The sequence below is a fragment of the Carassius auratus genome, unplaced genomic scaffold (assembly GCF_003368295.1).
Source record: "Carassius auratus strain Wakin unplaced genomic scaffold, ASM336829v1 scaf_tig00217732, whole genome shotgun sequence".
Lineage (NCBI taxonomy): Eukaryota > Metazoa > Chordata > Actinopteri > Cypriniformes > Cyprinidae > Carassius > Carassius auratus.
The window spans coordinates 1-18,285 of NW_020529217.1; the positions used below are offsets into that span (position 1 = coordinate 1).

General features: G+C 36.0%; 2 pseudogenes; one reads left to right on the forward strand and one right to left on the reverse strand.

Annotated features, from left to right (window-relative positions):
• Positions 1–1,142: 1,142 nt before the first annotated feature.
• LOC113102530 (mesoderm induction early response protein 3-like) lies at positions 1,143–14,013 on the forward strand (annotated as a pseudogene).
• A 529-nt stretch (positions 14,014–14,542) lies between these two features.
• LOC113102531 (SET domain-containing protein 9-like) lies at positions 14,543–18,219 on the reverse strand (annotated as a pseudogene).
• Positions 18,220–18,285: the final 66 nt, after the last annotated feature.

Below are 18,285 nucleotides of genomic sequence, written 5' to 3' on the forward strand. Positions count from 1 at the left end.
AAGGTGGAGAAGCTCATAGCCCAAGTTGCTTGAAGCCCAGTGTTAAGTTTCCACAGTCTGTGATGATTTGGGCTGCAATGTCATCTGCTGGTGTTGGTCCATTGTGTTTTTTGAAAACCAATGTCACTGCAACTGTTTACCAAGAAATCTTGGAGCACTTCATGCTTCCTTCTGCTGACCAGCTTTTTGAAGATGCTGATTTTATTTTATTGGCACCTGCCCACACTGCCAAAAGCACCAAAGTTGGCTAAATGACCATGATGTTTGTGTGCTTGACTGGCCAGTAAACTCACCAGACCTGAACCCCAGAGAGAATCTATGAGCTATTGTCAAGAGGAAGATGAGAAACAAGAGACCAAACAATGCAGATGAGCTGAAGACCACTGTCAAAGAAACCTGGGCTTCCAGACCACCTCAGCAGAGCCACAAACTGATCTCCTCCATGCCACGCCGAATTGAGGCAATAATTAAAGCAAAAGGAGCCCCTACCAAGGATTGAGTACATGTACAGTAAATGAACATGCTTTCCAGAAGTACAAAAATTCACTAAACATTTTTTTTTTTTTTTATTGGTCTCATGAAGTATTCTTATTTGTTGAGATCGTAAATTGGTGGGTCTTTGTTAAATGTGAGCCAAGATCATCACAATTAAAATGAACCAAAGACTTAAACTACTTTTTTTCACAATTTGAGTTGAATTACTGAAATAATTTTTTTTCCATGACATTCTAATTTATTGAGATGCACCTATTTGATCAAAAACACATTAAAAAGAGTAATATTGTAAATTATTACTTATATAAAATAAGTTTTCTTACGGAATGTATTGTAAAAACAATTGTGCTGCTTCATTATTGACCATGGACCACAAAACCAGACCAAATGTACAATTTTTAGAAATTGAGGTGTATACATCATCTGAAAGATGAACAAATATATTTCCATTGATGTGTGGTTTATTAGGATCGAACAATGTTTGACAGAGATGCAACTATTTTAAAATCTAGAATCTGAGGGTGCAAAAAATGTTTTGCTCTTTTGGCTACAAATATACCCCAGAGACTTAAGACTGCTTTTGAAAAATAGAAATCTGTATTAACATTATGAATGTCCTTACGGTCACTTTTGACATTTTAATGCATTCTTGCTCAATAAAAGTGTTTAATAAAAAAAAATGGTACTTACCCCAAACGTTTGAATGGTGATGTATCACAGCTTCCACAAAAATATGGAGCAGCACAACTGTTTTGAGCATGGATAATAATCAGACATGTTTCTGGAGCAGCAAAGCAGTATATTCTTTCAAAAACAATTTAAAAACTATGATTATTCCAAACTGTTGAGAAGTTTTGTTTGTGTGTGTATATATATACATTTTGTGCTGTTCATTGGGGATTGAACGGATCGTAATTGATCCGTACGGACCCGGCCACACAGTCCGGCACTGATTTAATCTGCAGATTAATTTCACAAATGAACAATAATAGAGTGAAAGTTTATAATTTGTATGTGTTTCGCACTCAAGTGATTTTAAACCATTCCAGCTCAAGAAGAGGCGAAAGAGAACGAGATTTCAATACTCAAGCAAACACGCAGAGAGGCACGTTTCAGATGGCGCACGAACATCGAACTGAATCCTCTTTCGCATTTCCTTGCGTTTGCACAGACACATGCACATAAAACTGACAAAATACCCGTCTCGACAATGATTCTGGTAAGCGAAGTCGGTTATGTCTTAAGTGAAGAAAAACAGCTGAGAAAGAACTCAGATGTGCATCATTTATATTAGATCTGTGCATCAGGTCTTAAAGGTACAGCAGTCTATAAATACCTGCTTCTGTCATTACAAACAACAACACATTTCTGTATCTGAATGCTACTGACCTTATTTTAATTGTTCTTTTGGTCTCCTTATTTATCTATCCTTGTGATTTATATATCTGCTCTATTTTTTCATTGGCTGTTACCTTGTCTTTTGATCGTAGTTTTTGTTAAGGTATAGAAGTAGTACTTGGCTTCAAATAATAAATGGAAAGCAAAGTTTGATTGATTTTATTTCCTTTGCTGATCCGATCCGTGACTCAAAAACGGTGATCTGATCCGAGCCGTGAGTTTCCATTCATGTTCGTTGACCTTGTTGCATGTCCTCTTTTCTCGTAAAACAGGAGGAAATCGCTAAAGATCTGCTCTCTGGAGACGACGAAGAAACACAATCTTCTGCCGATGACCTCACACCGTCGGTGACGTCACACGAAACCAACGATTTCTTCCCCAGAACTCTTCGCTGTAAGCTCGTACACATTGTTTCTGTACATTTGACTTTATGCTTCAGTTTCCATTAGATTTTATTTTTTATAGCTCATTTTTGTTGTTTGTTTTTTAGCAAATGTGGTTTATGATGGAGACAAAGAATCTGAGGGAGAGGATGAAGGTTTGAATCCTGAAGACTCTCGCAAGGTGAGGAAAATCACTTTTACTGACTTTGTCATTGTTCTCCACAGTAATATTCGAAGTTCGAGTTCAAAAGGGGCTGTTTCTTAGGGCATCCTTAAAAATGTTCTTGTTTGACGTAACCTGACCGACCCTGCCACTTTAGGACCGACTCAAATTGTATATATTTTTTTTAGGGCTGTCAAAAATAGCGCGTTAACGGCGTTAATTAGTTGTTTGTCGTTAATTACGTCAAAATTTTTAACGCATTTTACGCATGTGCAGTGTGACAAATTATTTAGATTAGGAAAGTCTCGTCGATCTCTGAATTCTCAAGATAGAAAAAAACAGCGGCGAGCGCCACGACGAAAACACCGAAGAAGTTTAAGGTTTTACCCCAGTTACTCGCAAATACATTCATGCCAAGCTCGATAAACAGAGAAGACTTTGGTAGTTGATACACTGGAGCTTCTTCCTGTTATAGCGTCCTGTGTTTCACACTGCGCATGCGCAGAACGCCTACATGCAATGCAGCGAAAATTACAGCTGTTTGGAAAAGCATTTGCATTTTTACTTGGTTTTACTGGCACTTGAAGCCTTCAGAACGTGAAAATATCGATCCTAAAGTATTGTGGCAGAGCAAATGAACACCTCCTAAAAACAAGAGTGCCCAGAGTGCTGCTTATGTGATGGTGGCGCATGTTTGTGTTTCTGAGTTCATTCTTTCTAGTTTCTCTATTCATAATTTCATAGATATGTGGCTATATTTAACCACAGGTTCACCTAAAACTCTTACACTATCTGTAGTTAAATGTCATGGTTTGATATAGTGCTCAGGTAAATTTGATCGAAGTAAATGTTAAACTTTTGAAATTCAGAAAAAAAAAAAACACATATTGATGAATCAATACATGAAAATTATGTATCTGTATCCTGTTATTTATCTTTTGGTACGCATTTCAGAAAAAAAAAAATGGTTAGGATTCAGGTGTAATTGCAAATAGTGATTAATCATGATTAAATTCTGATTCATTTGATTAAAAATTTTAATCATTTGACAGCCCTAATTTTTTTGCTTTTAGTCCGACTGACTTTCCGGTTGTAGATTTGCGTTTAGACTGACCAATTTTTTTTACTCTTCAAACAACTAATACAAAAGCAATTAAATAATATATAAATAATTTTATGATAAGGGCACCATAATACATCTAAAAAATGCATTGAAACAGCTCTACACCGCTTTAACTCGGGACGAAGTTCTGGAAAAACTGAGCCCAGATCTTTTCCCAGCCCTTCTCCCGTCTAGTCTAAAACCGTGACTGTGTCGACTGTCACTATGTTCGAAAATCTATTGCACGAATCGATTGGACCAACCAACACAAGTTTCGAAAGCGAAAATAGGAATTGTTTTAACAAATTTAGCGCGTCCATTTTTTTTTTTTTTTTTTTTTTTTTTTTTTTCCTCATGCATAAAGATACAGTTTCGGGCTAGAATCACCTACTTATGCGCATTATTATTATTATTATATTTTTTTTTTTGACATTTCTAATCGTAAACACATCCATGTTGAAGCCTGCAGTAAATGTTTTGCATTATGGCAGTCCACTCTGCTTATTGTTTTTCAAGAATGTTGCACTCCTGTTCGTCATTGTGCACGTAACTTCACGCCAATAAAACATCAGAAATATTGGTCTTTACCAATATATTGAATCTTTACATTCGTCCTGCCTGTTGTCCGTGGTTTTACCTATATTTGGTGTTATTTGCCATATAAAACGTATTTAGACATGCAAAAGTGATTTTACAATCGATTCAATGAACACTTGTTACTCAAATCAAACAGGATTTTTTTCACCAAAGTGACAGCCCAAGAAAGCAAAGTAAACGATCTCTCATTTGTAGGTTGCATTGACACGTAGCGGTGGATGCAAGTAAAACAGTACCCTCATTTTTTTTCTTCTCTCCTGAAATTCATGCAATAAACATGTTTTTGATAAAGATTTACATTTGTTGTGGAATAATATAGCCTGCATCAAAATTAGGTTTGCAATTATGCGCCCGAAGGCATGGGTTTGAAGACCCAGTCAGTGACGTCACGATATGCTAATTGTTGAAATTCATACCGTGATAACCAAAATTTCATTTTTTTTCTTTTTTTTACATTAAAACAAAAAAAAAACAGACCTACCTACCGACCCTTTTTTTTTTTTTAATGCAAACCAAAAATATTTTAAGGATGGCCTTATCACTTATGTGTGTCAGACAAATTTTTATGACGTTTTAAGGTCTGTGTATATTTTATTAATTTTCACAGGAGATCATGGTGGGGATCTGAATATCAGGCAGAGATTCCTGCGCTCACCTGTTATAATGACCAGGAAAAGGTGAGTCCTTTCCATATTTAAAGTAAGTGAATATTTGCATAAATTAGGTGTCACCTGACACCTAATTTATGCAACCCATCATGTTTTAAAATACAACATTGAATGCCTTTTGACATATTGCATGCGTGCATTTCTTAGTGAAACAGAATATTTAGTGCGCAATCATTGGTTGACACCTGATGGCACTCAAATAAAACACTTCAACATCTTTTAATGCAGCATGTTTGAAAATGTTCTCCTGTGTTTTTCAGTGTACGCAGAGGAAGATCAGCTGCTTTGGCAGCCGGAAATGTTGCCCGAGTCAAAGGTCAAAAGCTTCTTGCAGGACGCTCTGCGTGTGGACGGAAAGATGGATGGAGATGGCAAATGTTCTTCTGGTCAAAGACAACGAGCAGGTTGAAGTTTTACACAAACCAAACACATTCGTTACACTTGAGAGGCTGTTAATTATGTCCACTAAATAGATTCTAGACACTTCAGCACTGTTGTAACTCTTAACCCTGTAAAGCCTGAGAATAATGGCCTGATTTTGTTTAAAGGGGACAGAACACACCAATCTCATGTTACTCTTGAGTATCACATCATAAGAGTCTTCCATTTTATCAGATTTATAAAAGACAGATACAGCTTTCTGTCATCAAGCAAGCAAAGGTTTTGCATAGTGATCGTCTGCAAGCAAATTCATCAGTGAATCCTGAAAAAAATAGGTTTCCACAAAAATATGAGGCAGAAAAATATGTGCCAACTCTGACAATATGCCGGTGATAACCGTAAAGAGAGAAGTACGATCCGACCTCATGTGATTAACTGGAAATAAAGGAAACTGTGAAAGAACGGTTAGTAAAGAAAAATCTACTTGAATGATATTGTAGTTACATTTTCAAGTTGACGTTAAAAATCGTAAAAAAAAAAAAATCTAGAATCGGTAAAACATTCTGGAAAAATCTAGATTAATTTTTTTTTTTTTACAAATCCTCCAGCCCTAAGTTATGATAATAAGAACCATTATTAAATAATTTAGCATCAACAATAATTAATAATCACAGAACAGTAAATCGGTATCAGAATGATTTCTGAAGATCATGTGACACTGAAAACTGGAGGAATGATGCTGAAAATACAGCTGTGCATCACCGAAATAAATTTGGTATAATATTCAAATAGAAAATATATTTTAAAATGAAATAATGTCGCTCAACATTAATATTACTACAGCCGTGGTGAGCGGAAGAAACTTTGATCGCTAGTGTGTGTGTGATATAAATGGGTCATGCATGGCATTTAAAAAAAACATTCAGTTAGATTTGATGATCCTGCAGAAACCCTGAAGTATGATGAGATGTAAATGATCAAAAATCCCAGTTCTGGTCATGTGGATGATTTCAAGGGCTTAGGAAATTTAAAGTAAGCTTTTATAGGGTTAACTAACCTGTTATTCATCTCCAGGCCTTATATGAGCTTTTGAAGTGTAACTACAACGTCCACGAAGCTCTTGAACGATATCGCAGCAGAGACAAATCCTCAAAAGGTGAGTGGAAATATCGCCGTTGTTTTGTTATTGTACTAAGTGTTGAGTAGTAAACTAATATAAATGTTATTATTTAGACGAGATGCTCCCGTGGTCTGAAGAAGAATGCCGAAACTTTGAACAGGGTCTTCTGTTGTACGAGAAAAAACTTCCACCTCATTCAGAAGCACAAAGTAAGACGGTGTCTTTTAATGTTAGATATTTAAATGCAGTTTTGAGTCAGTGTTAGCTTAAATCAGATGTCACTCCTGTTAATTACAACATGAAATTCCATTAACATTGGATGCATGCTTTTCTGAGTGAAACTTAAGGATCTTCATAATATCGCTCTTAATATCGTTTTTCATTTGGATTTGGTTGGTTTAAAAAAAAATAATGTCAGGCTGGAATTTTATTTAAATTCTTTTATGCATGCAGAAACATTTGTTTTGCATCGTTTTGCACCAATAATGCATGATTATTAAGTTGCATGTAACTTTTATTTTTGTCTTTTTTTTTAAGGTCAACACACGAACGGTGGCAGAATGTGTTGCGTTTTACTACATGTGGAAGAAGTCCGAGCGATTCGACTTTTTCGTCCAGCAAAACCGGTTCGGGAAGAAGAAGTTCAGGCAGTTATCCTGGCGTCACGTGAGTTTCGTAATGAACGTAATATTAAAATGTTCAGTGTGAACCTGATGCAGAGCGATAGGAGTTTTATAAGTGAGCCTAATCCAGTTCTCTGGAGCTCTGAAGGCTGATTTCCTCTCCTCATGCCCTCTGCAGGGATCTTATGGACCGGTTGGTGGATGAAGCCGAGGGTTTGGTGGATGGATCTGCGTCTGTGTGTTCCAGCGGCAGCGGCAGGATCGAGCCTCCAACCGAGCAACAGCTCAACCTGCTCAACTCCATCACAGCCAGTGACCTCTCGGGTACATTACTAAACCTTTTCAGACATGCTTTTACCTCATTTGTGACCCTGGAGCACAAAACCAGTCTTAAAGGTCAATTTTTCTAAATTGAGATGTATGCATCATCTGAAAGCTGATAAATATCTTTCCATTGATGTATGGTTTATTAGGATCGGACAACATTTGGCCGAGATACAACTACCGTATTTTCCTGGCTATAAGTTGCACTTTTTTTTCATAGTTTGGCTGGTCCTGCGACTTATAGTCAGGTGCGACTTATCAAAATTAATTTGACATGAACCAAGAGAAATGAACTAACAGAAAACATTACCGTCTCCAGCCACGAGAGCTCTATGCTGCTCAGTTCTCCTGAAGTCTACACTGAAGACAGAGCGCCCTCTCGTGGCTGGAGACGGTAATGTTTTCTCTTGGTTCTAAATAAATGCGACTTATATATGTTTTTTCCCTCATCATGAGGTATTTTTTGACTGATGTGACTTATAATCGGATGCGACTTATAGTCCGAAAAATACGGTATTTGAAAACCTGGAATCTGTGAGGATGCAAAAAAAAAAAAAAACTAAATATTAAGAAAATTAAAAAGTTCTTAGCATGCATATTACTAATCAAAAATTAAGTTTTGGTATATTTACGGTAGGAAATTGAATCTTCATAGAACATGATCTTTATTTAATATCCTAATGATTTTAGGCATTAAAGAAAAATCTATAATCCTCCTAACCCATACAATGTATTTTTGGCTATTGCTACAAATATACCCCAGAGACTTGAGACTGCTTTTGTGCTCCAGGGACTCATTTTTGTTTTAATGCTCTGATAACAGCTTTCTATTAATGTGTAAAGCAATAAGCCATTGTGTTAGTCATTTTTAGTGTAAGAAGTGTTAATAGACACTTTAAACTTTAGGGAAGTCACTGTAAGAACTGCCTTTAGTGGCTTACACTACAACAGCAATATAAAATATCAGTGTTCAGTAAATAAAATACATAAAGTGAGACTAATTTGTCGGCCATTGGCTGAGTTAGACTTTCTGCCAAAATTTCCTGATATTTATGTCATGTCAGTGGTTGGGCAAATCTTTTTTTTTCCTTCCATTTATTATTATTGAATAAATATTGGGGGAAAAAAATAAAATATATTCATGCACAGAGGACCTAACCAGGGCTCCAGACTGCGACTAAAACAATCGCATTTGTGACCAGAAATAATAATTTGTAAGTGATATATCTTTATAAATCTACATGTTATGACTTAACGCCTTTTTCCCTGCTTGTTTTGCGATCACATCTTTTGTTATGCTGACGTAATAAACTAAGACGATGCGCGTCAAAGTTTTAGTGGGGGAAAAAAGGCTTTGAAACGGTCCCTCATCTGTGCCGAACAGCAGCGTTGACTGCACTCTTGCTGAAAGCAGCTCCAGCTGTGCAGCGCGAGAGAAAGAGAGCGAGAGAAAATGACGGAGACGTGTGAAGTACAAGTGCAGAAAAGCAGTGTCTATTTCGTGCAGAACTTGAACAAACTACAACAGGTAAAGCTGTCAGCTGTGTGGAGATTAACAGTTCTCGTTTATAATTTATACTAATAAGGCTTCTTGTTATCAGGATCTATAGTCTATATGCTGTGTTTGTTAAAGCATGACAGCATTTATGATGCTTTGATGAGGAGCCTAACCTACACTCAGTGGCCAAGTGATACTGAAGTATTTATGGTTTGCGATATCGGTGCATTAAACAATTCTTTGTGACTGAATATAGTTCTCAAGTTGGAAAGGACTTAAGTTCCCAGGACATCATCTAGATTGATTAGAAGGCTGATGTTGTAAAAGGAGGGGAGATAAAACACAAAAATATGATTTGAAATGTAAAGGTGTTTTAAACCAAGAAAAAATATGAGTAGAATGCCTTTATTCTATGGCACTTAAAAAAAATTATGAAGTGCCTTTATTTTGTTTCTTATAGGAGCCCTGATGGCTTTTTTTGGTCTGGAGCCCTGCTAACAATATCTGACGAAAAAAGTGGAATCAATTCATATTAATTTATATATTATTATATATTACTTTTTTATTTAATCAAAATAAATTATTTAATTTATTTTTATTTTTTTATAAAAAAATTATATGTATTTAATATAAGTGATTTAGTTACATATTTTTTTTTATATTTAATTAAAAGAAATGACTTTTTATTTGTAAAAAAAAAAATTATAAATGTAGTTAATATAAGTGATTTAGTTTAGGGTTGTGCCGATAGACGATAGTATCATGTATCGACGATAGTCAGAAGCAGATTTCTCTGTTGATAATCTCCTATTAATGTATTAGATTATAATAATAACTTACAGACGGTTTCATCGGGCGCACGCGCCTGGACCTAAGCTAACTTCCGGTCTGTTGGTGTTGGCTGCAGTGCCTTGCCTTCTACAAACGCAGTTAAAGTCAAGGTGATGAGTAGACTGAAGTTGGGCTCAGTGGTTGTGCTGCAGGGTGTGTTTCTCATACATTTATTTATTTTTGGAGACTTGCCACAATTTTAAATCGATTTTCAAAAAGGCTTCATTGAATAAACATGAGTAAGGTTACGTACTGCTCTTTTATTAATAATAATTCCTTACATTTGTTTAAATATAAAAGCGAGGCACAGGTGTTTTTATATCGCTGTATTTCTGAAAGAAGACGTGCATGTTATATGCCTGATAAAGCAGCATGTGAGCGTAGCTCTGCTTCGTTTACAGCTGTTACTGGGGAAACCTCTATTTCTCGCGCTTTATGTCTATGCTCCTGTTGGCAAAGAATGAATTTGCATATTCATTAAGTCCGTCTGATCCAAGCAGCAAACATTTTGTTTGTTATCAAAAAATATCTACTCTAGAGGGACTTGGCTGTTGTTATTTATTCTATTTGGAAGTCTACCGGAAGTTAAGTTAGGTCCACAATACGGGCACGCGCAGTAACGTTTGTTTATGTTGTTGCCGCTGAAACCGTCTATTATTTAGATTTTTATTAGGAGGCCTATTATAATTCGGCTGTCAAACTGCTCCACTGTTTCACTTTAGCACCACATTTCTCACACACACACACACACACACACACACCGCACAGGAGGATTAGAGCTTGTAGTACATGAAGTAGTAACGCTTTTAGTCAAACAACTCGTTAAATCCATGAAATGAAAGAGATAGAAAATGAGGAGTTGATGAGTAAATGTGTAAATGAGTAAATGAGTGTCCCACACATTTAATGACCGATACACGGCAACACGTTCTTCTCAAACATGAGAGATTAACTCTTTCTTGGCATTACAAATAAAGTAAAGACAAAATAATAACTAGGCGGTAGAGCGAACATATCATCCATAGTGGTTCTCACGTAATCCTCCTCTTAAAGACTCATCACTTATAACACTTATTATGCGGTGATGATGTAGAAGGACTATGTTAGAAGAACCACTGTGGATAAGTTCGCTCTGCCGCATTATTATATTCATGCACACTGCACTATAATGTGATGCATTCAAAATACAGAGTTTTGGCTGTTACAAAGTCTCCATCCACGAACAGACGTACATCATATTTCATTACTCTTAAACAAGTAATCTGAACAGCCTATATGTATGCAATATATTAAACGTTCCCTCACTAACGGAGTTTAATGCAACAGTTATGTTGTATGACTGATACATTAGTTCAATTCAACTTTACTCCAAATATATGAACTTACCTGTTTTGAATACTTTTATATTTAACGTGTTCGATTATGTCCAGTATTAGTGTTAAACTACTATCGATATTCAGCGTTGACTGATTTTGCAGAACATTTAGACTAACTTCTGTGCACATATGCGGCAGATTTGTCACAGGATGCGCGATTTGACCGTTGTGTCCGACTATATATGAACAAGCTGATGAACGTTAGTTTATCAGTATGTTTGAAAGTATATATTTTCGATTATTGGTGATTCCATAGGCTCTCTCTCGTGCACCTGTATGTTTTAAAACACCAAATGGTTCTGCTATGACAAGAACAAAGAGTCTCTCTCTTGCTCCACTCATGCACGATAATATCGTGTATCGTCGATCTCACAGGTTGACGATTTGAAAAATTACCATATCGCCCAACACTAATTTAGTTACATTATTTGGGGTTAATAAGGTGTTTTTTTTTTTTTGAAGGATAATAATTTTTGAGCAAGCATGCATTAAACTGATCAAAAGTGACAGCAACTACATTTCACAAGATTTTGGTTTCAAATGAATTATTTAAGTTGCAATATTTAAAATTAGTTTCTGTATTTTTGATCTAACAAGTGCAGCCTTGATCTTGAGCAGACGCGTCTAACCTCTTCCTCTTCCTCCAGCGTTGACCAGCACAGTGGCATCGGTGTGTAACCCCGCAGACGTCAGCTGTCTGGACTCCTACAGCTTCTCCTCGCTGGACGGGCTTCACCGCGGTCCCCTGAGCCACGAAGAGCCGCTCAACTACTCCAGCAACAGAGACGGAGACTGCCTCAACCTGATGGAGACGGGCTTCTACCACTCGGAGCTCGGGCAGATCAGTGGTGTGCGGCGAGGACTGCGAACGCCCCCCGGCCAAGCGGATGAAGATGGGCCTGTCGGAGCCATTCTTAAACGACAGCAGGAACATGAGCGTGGATTTCGAGGGCCGCACGCACCACATCACAAGTGCCAAAATGGCAGTTTCGGTCAGTGACTTCAGCGAGGCGGGCAGCTACATGGGAGCACACACACTACATCAGCACACGGCGCTGCAGTCGGAGTAACACTTCGTGCTTCATGCAATCCAATATATTCCTTCAGTTTCCTGATTATATATACATGTGTGTATATATGTACAGATTGATCTTTTTTTTTTACTATGACATCAGTGATGTCTAATTGTACAGACCTAAATCTTGATTTCTCAAGAGCTAATACAGCCATTTATTTTCCAGTCTTGAATTTTTGGAAGTGTCATAAGCGTGTGTGTGTCCGAATACTGTGGAAAACATGAACTGGCGTACGTCGGCCGACTGCAAGGAGGTTTTCTAAGCCATCATCTTGACGACATGAGCTCGGCCTCTCTGTGTTTCCCATCAAGTGTTTACAGCTCTGCCTTCGTCTGGATGGCGTCTAGGACCACTTCTTAATTTGGGTTTTTTTGCACCATGGAAAGTTCAGCCTTGGGAGGTTTTCTGCTATTTCGAAATGACTGCAAAAACAAACCTACGAACAATTGAAAGTGGAATAGGCCCTAAATACAGTAGAGGTATTAGTGTGTGTAATTGATCTACTTCTGCGCATATTTATTAGTGTTTCTCTTACTTTAGCAGTCGGCGTTTTGCATATTTATTGCAATGAAGACCATTGGACTGCATTACAGTCAAAATCTTTGGTTTCCCAAAGTGGTTTTGAAAATACTGGCACATGCATTTTTTTTTGTTTTTCAATCTGTTTTGATATTTAGAGATCACTATTTATTGAAAAACCTTTTTTGCAGGGATTTCTCATCATGGGAACCGAACCCAACCCGCAGTTTTACCCGTCTGCTCCCTTCAGTAACTTAATTATGCAACGTTGTAAATGACTCCTCGTCGTCATTGTGTTCGTTTGCGTTCCAAGTCCTTGATGAAAGCCTGCAAGCACTGACCCGACGTTTATCTATGCATCAAGAATCGCTTACAGATGAAACGGATCATTTCGGACCTTGTTTGCTTGTTTTATTTAACACGCTCTCGTATGGCAATAATTTGTAAATATGTAGATACCACATACCTTCCTTTTTTTTTTTCTTCTCTGCTAACAGACTTGCTTTTGAGTCTGCGTGTGCCACAAGAATGCCTTCTCGACTTACTTTAACCGTTCGTTTGATGCTTTTCCTCATAAGAGATTTGCTTAAGAAGAGAGTTATTTATTTATTTATTCACTCGACTGCAAGTGGGTGTTGTATTTAGCGTCCGCTGGAGACGAAGAGCCGTCGTTGTCTTCACAGGAAGTCGCGGCGCTAGCTGAATGTACAGTATTATCACATCTTAGGGATTTACTGAACTCGAATGTCTCTTGGTTAAGGCAGAAGCCCGGTTTGCAGTATTGCCTTAACCATCATTCAGAACTTAGGAGGGTTTTCAGGACGGCGATCTCTCTCTCTTTTGGACGGTTCACGCTGTGTCTAAAATAGTTTCCTCGTACCTGTGGACCGAATCCTCCATATTTATATTTTTGGACTTGACATACTTGAAGGATGTGTATTGATCAATTTAAATACAATATTCTCCAATGCAGTCCTGTAGGTTGTGCAATTAATTTCTCCTGTCCCTTACGAGAATGGAAAAGAGCTTTAGGAAATGTCTTGGTGCAGTAATTTGTGTCCAAAAATTTGTGTTAAAAAATGAATAGCTTAACATTTGAAATTGTAATGTAATGGTTGTCTGCTTCCAGGGAAAGAAAATGTACATTTGAAAACCTTCCATTTATCTTTGGAAATGTTGTATGCTTTATTTTGTTTCATATTCGATTGGTTTTCATTCACTTTCATGCTTTTCGGAGGCGGGGAAGTTACTAGTTAAAGTTGTTTTTCAACAAAATTTTGATGTGATTAAAATTATAGTGTTGAATAGACAATCAAACGTCGATTAATATTGGAAAGGGACATTTTATCATTCTAATGTTTGTACATAGAATCTGTTCTTGTTTCGTTGGTTTTTATTTTGTATTTTATGTTGTACCTAACTGGCGAACCATTCCAGAAATAAAGTTCTGGAGATATTATAACAGTGTTGATGAGTTCATCCAAAAACTTGATTGAATTTGACTCCTCTGGATCTTTATTTGCAGTAACGATTATTGATTTTTTTAATTTCTGTAGTGTATGTCCGTTTAATTATGTGATCGAAGGAAAAAAGAGTTTAGGTTTAACTTCCTCTACTTACGTTTTTTTCACAAACATCTATCAAAAGTTGATTTTATGGCAAGAGCAACAACATTTTTCATTTTTAAATAGTTGTAAATGAACATCTCAGGAAAAGTAGTTTTCAAAGCAGAACTATTTCATAACTACTACTTCACCCAAAAATGAAAATTTGCTGTGGAGAAATGTTGCATTGCATCAGTGTCTCAACAATGGATGCTCTACAGTGAATGGGTGCCGTCAGAATGAGAGTCCAAACAGCTGATAAAAACATCACAATAATCCACACCACTCCAGTCCAACAGTTTAATGACTGGTGAAGAACCAAAAGAAACAAATCCATCAAGGCTTTTTATTTTTTTTATTTTTTTTAAACCTCAAACTGTTGCTTCAGCCCAAAATAAGTCCATAACTTATTATTTTTTTGGTGAACTATTCCTTTTAATAGTTCCTTAATTCCTTAGGCTGGAAACCAACACAATTTTCTTTTTTTCACAAGGTTTATATTTATAATACAAATGTATCAACGTTTTTTTTTATATATATATATATATATATAAAATGATTCAATGCACAATTGTGTAGTAGTTGGAGAAGAGCTCTTCACCACAGTTAATCTCTCTCAGTGACACAAGAACCACACAGCGCAAAGGTCTGGAAATAGAAACAGAAAGGTAAGCAAATGTCAATAATAATAATATCCTAATAGTAAATAACAGCATATGAAGTCTCTCATCTTGCCTTTGAGTGTCAGCTCTGTAGTTTAACATTGGGCAGGAACTGACGGAGCTCGAGAGGAAACCCTTCAGGCACGTCATACTCCTGATAGCAGACGTTCGCAGCTTTTTCTGTGGATGACAAGCCACTTTATTCTCAAAGATGTGCTCCTTAAGAACTGTGGAGGGGTGAGACTCGTCCAACCGGACTGACTGACCGTTAGAGCAGTTGTTGACATACTGTCCCACGGCGAGAGGGTTCACGGGGTCAGAGGTCAGCCAGGAGCAGTCGCTCAGACCAAAGGGGCCGAGTCTGTCCCGTCCGCTACACGAGCTGTTCATCAGTCAAGACGTTTGATTTGTGTTTATGTGGTGCACTCATAATGCGCTGTGAATGCAGCTCACCGGTACACAGTCTTCGAGAGCGCTCTGTCGTTCCCATCAATCAAAACACCATCGATGCATCGAAACACAAAGGGATTTCTGATCGACTGGAAGAAGATGGGCTCATCCACCTGATAGATGGTTCCTGCGAAAGGAGAACATCACAACAGCATTCTTATGATGATAAAGACAGACAAGAGTATAAACCAACATTAATATTTATGATAGACAAAAATCTATTAAAAGAGTAAAATACGTTCAGATATCAATAACTGAGCACTGTGCTATTACCTAACCTTTAATAGTATGAAAATGCATGATATGCAAATACACAGTTCTTAATAATTATGTGAAAAGAGACATTGTGTAGTAAGCACTACTAAAACATTTATGATTTATCAACAATTTAAAAATAAAATATTTTATTTTAATATTATATAATATTATTATTACATCTAATACTAATTAATAATAAAAATTAGTTATTAATATTTAATAAGAAATATATAATTTATTAATTATTATTTTACTATACAGTGGGTACTGAAAATAATCAGCACATTTAAAATAATTACATTTTGTTGCTTTGCTGCCTGAAATATTTATATTTATTAAATATTAAATAAATAATTCTTTAATAAAGAAAAACTGTGTCCATCTTTATTTCAGGCTGCAAAGCAACAAACTGTGATTATTTTAAAGAAGGGTAATTGTTTTTAGGGATGCACGATAATATCGGCACAATATCGGTATCGGCCGATAAAAGCTTAAAATGACCATTATCGGTATCGGATATGAATATTTCTGCCGATGAGCCAAACCGATATTCTCCAAGTGAAATAATTGACCTGTTTTTCAGATGTGAATGTCTGTCTACATTTGTAAAATAATAAATTTATGGTAGAATCAGTACAGAAGAGATACATGGATTTCTCTTCAGTAAAATTTAAGTTTAAATATATCAGTATATATTTGTATATATATCGATATCGGTATCGGCATCGGCCAAAATTATTTTGAAAATATCGGCATATCGAATATCGGCCAAAATCCAATATCGTGCATCCCTAATTGTTTTCTATACCCAATGTACTAGTATTATTATTAATAATGTGATAGAAAAATAATACTATGAATATATTATTTAATAAATTATCTATTAAAACTTAACAATAATAACATTATTATTGTCATATTATTATTATTAAATATTATTGTTTATTAATAAGTATTATCTTAATATTAATCATAAATAATTATAAATAGTATAAATACTATGCATCTACTAAAGAAATGTACTATTTGTCAGAAATAGTGTTTCAGTAATAATATGAATAATATTAAATATATTATTAATACTTCTACGTAAATAAAGCATTAGTAGTTGTTTCTTTAATTATAATTATTTATCATGATATAAAAATAGGTTTAATAATATTTTTATATGGATAAATTATATTTGTTATTATCATAATTGAAAATGCATTAAATAATATTTAAATATTCTTTTATTTGATGAATGAATGAATGCTTTATTTCGAACATAAACATAAAACAAGTAACAAAAGAAAGTAAACTGAAAATAAAAAGACAAACAAAAACTTATTTATTATTTAAGATTACTAATCAATCTGAACGGAAGCGATACAGTGACAAGTGATTTCAAAAATGATAACTGAATACATTGTCTAATCACAAGTATGAATTTACATAAGAGATGTACGGGAAAAGTATTACTTATCATGCATTAATCACTACTAAAAACAAATATTTTTAAAATCAGTAATCGCTTGAATTATATAAAGAAATCATATATATATATAATTAAATATAATAATATAACTATTAATAATAGTTATAGAATATAGTGTTAGTATTGTTAAAATAAGTGTTGTTGTTTATTAAATTATTATTTATATAAGATGAGTGAGGTGTTACACCTGGATACATAGCTACAATACTTCCTTTCGGCGCGCGTCCCCGCGTAACAAAGACGCCAGTTCCCGCCAAATGCAGAGAGCTGCGCTTCCGCTCGATCCGGAAGCCCAGAGCGTTCAACATCACTGCAGAGGGAGCATCGCGTGTTTCATTCCGAACGTTAGTGTACTTGTCGCGGTTCGCCTGAGGGAGGAACCGGAGCAGCTCGCTTTGATTCTTCAGATCGTTTTCAGGAGTTCAGTGAATAAACACACGAGAGATCTGAACACCTCCTCATCTTCGACTAACTTATCTTGCGATCGATTCTTCACCTGACGAAGAGTTCTGAGAAAACAAACACACTGAACTCAGTAAATCTGAGCATGGCTGTGCCTGACAGAGCACTAACTGAACTTTACCTCTCATTTTTCTGCAGATTTAACGCTATCCAGGGGACAAATCTGTGCCTGTAGGATTTCCACCTGACCTCAAACGCTTTATAAAGAGCTTTAATCATATTATTCGTTTACATCAGAGCTGCATCGGCGGTCAAACAGCTTACCTTCCTTCACTAGTGATTCGCGAATGAGATTCATGTTCGGTCGAACCGATTCGATTGAATCACTCGAGTCTTAGCGACAAAACTTTTCATATTCTGTCTAATGTATTCGGAAATATGGTGATGAACAGTGGTATGTAACTATTTGTTTGTTCAGTGCAAAAATATGACGTTAAATGTATGACATATGACGTAATTTTTTTTAAAAACCGATTCTCTAAACGTGAACAAGACGCTATTCTACATTACCGCCACCTTGCGTCTGGGAGACCAGTGCGACATGAGAAAGGTGCAGTGCTTTGCTGGAGGAAATTGTATTACTATATGAAATCTTAATAATAATATTAACAAATAATAGTAATTTTGACATGCTTTAGAATTTAACATTATTGTCTCTTTGTCATTCAGTGCTCAGTGGAGCGCTGTTATCTTATCTAACTAGTACTACAACTAGCCAGAGTGGTCAAACTCCAATTCCTATCGTTTTAGAAAGAATTAATTATTAACAAATATATAGTATTATTATATCCTATATAACCAGGCATAAACTTTAGTCC